Below are 2,014 nucleotides of genomic sequence, written 5' to 3' on the forward strand. Positions count from 1 at the left end.
TGGATTGACGAATCACGCTTCTCTGTCTGGCAATCCGATGGATGAGTCTGGGTTTGGCGGTTGCCAGGAGAACAGTGCTTGCCTGACTGAATTGTACTAAGTCTAAAGTTTGGTGGAGGGGGGATTATGGTGTGGGGTTGTTTTTCAGGGGTTGGGCTTGGTCCCTTGGTTCCAGTGAATGGAACTCTTAATGCTTCAGCATACCAAGACATTTTGGACAATTTCATGCTCCCAACTTTGTGGGAACAGTTTGGGGATGGCCCCTTCCTGTTCCAACATGACTGCGCACCAGTGCACAAAGCAAGGTTCATAAAGACATGGATGAGTGAGTTTGGTGTGGAGGAACTTGACTGGCCTGCACAGAGTCCTGACCTCAACCCAATAGAACACCTTTGGGATGAATTAGAGCGGAGACTGCAAGGCAGGCCTTCTCGCCAACATCACTGCCTGACCTCACAAAGGCGCTTCTAGAAGAATGGTCAAAAATTCCCATAAACACACTCCTAAACTTTGTGGAAAGCCTTCCCAGAAGAGTTGAGGCTGTTATAGCTGCGAAGGGTAGGCCAACTCCATATTAAAGCCTACGGAATGGGATGTCATTAAAGTTCATGTGCACGTAAAGGCAGGCGTCCCAAAACTTTTGGCAATGTAAGGTTTATATTTATATTTATATATATATACACATCAGTTATACTGTTAACCTTTTGACCTGAAGACATATGCTTAAATGTTTAAAATTAATTTTGCCAGCACACATCTAAACTCCTTAGATACTGATAAATAAGCATCCCAGGGTGCACTTCATTAAATTGGTTGGACTGGACTGTGCAGAGCTGGAAACTAGACAAAAAAGCTCAGATGCATTTTGTCAAATAATTTTTTTTGTTTATTCAGCTAATTTTTCAAGTCAGTTCAGTGTTGAAACAAAGGTCAAGTAACATTATGATATCAGTATTTTTTATATATTTAATCAGTATGATTCTTAAACACATACTGACCTTGCCGCACAACCATGAGGATCTACAGGGTTCTTCTGTTTAATATAATAAACGTTTTTATAGTTTTCTTGTCAGAACATTCATTCATGGGTCAAAGGCATTTAGATGTCTGCATCAATAGAAATTTACAAAAGGGATTTTATATACATAGAAAGCACATGTAAATGCAAGTAAAATGTCTACTTTTAAGGTTTTTTAAATATGTTTTGGGAGAATAAAATGTCAAAATGTGGGTGAAATAATGTTTCATTGTCATTCAGTGTAACACTTTTTTTTTTATTTATGTAAAAATTGAAACAACATACTTATTTTGACCTGTATATATTAAAATATACAAAAGAATAAGTGAGCATACTAAATTTTATTGCATTTTAAATGAGTAAAAAATTCTTGCTGACAAATGGGCAAAACCTAGGATAGTGGCAAAGTTAAAAAATGTAAAATTGCAAGTAATTAGCATTTGGGGTTAAAGTTTATTATGACATAAATAGATTTTTTGTTGTAAATATCCCTGACAAGATTGTTACACTGAATGACGTTTTAGTGGGTGTCTTCTGTAAATCATGGTAAAAATGTATTTAATTTTTGCTCAGAAAAAAACAAATTAAACAGGACCCATTCTGATAAAGCTGTATTACACTTATTGTTTTGTTGCTTAAAAAACCCTTTTTCGTCTTTGACCCTCATTCATTTTTTTTTTTTTTTTCAAATATATATTTTGTATTTTGTTATTTTTTTTATTGTTTCTTAGGTTTGATGACACTTATGTGTTTTATATTTATGACAACATAGCTGAAACAAGTAGTGATGCAACATGCACTTCTGGAATATCTACTATCTTTTATTGCTGTGAACAGATTTTAGAAAGAATTGGTACTAATATTTCATTGTTTTTCAGTTATAACTTATAAGACACATTAATATTTTTTATGTTCCTTTGTGATTTAAATAAGACTTCAAATCTAAAACCTAACACAGTATTAGTAAGCTGAAATTTCAAACTCCTCACCTATTTA

The sequence above is a fragment of the Ctenopharyngodon idella genome, chromosome 13 (genome assembly GCF_019924925.1).
Source record: "Ctenopharyngodon idella isolate HZGC_01 chromosome 13, HZGC01, whole genome shotgun sequence".
Taxonomy (NCBI): Eukaryota; Metazoa; Chordata; class Actinopteri; order Cypriniformes; family Xenocyprididae; genus Ctenopharyngodon; species Ctenopharyngodon idella.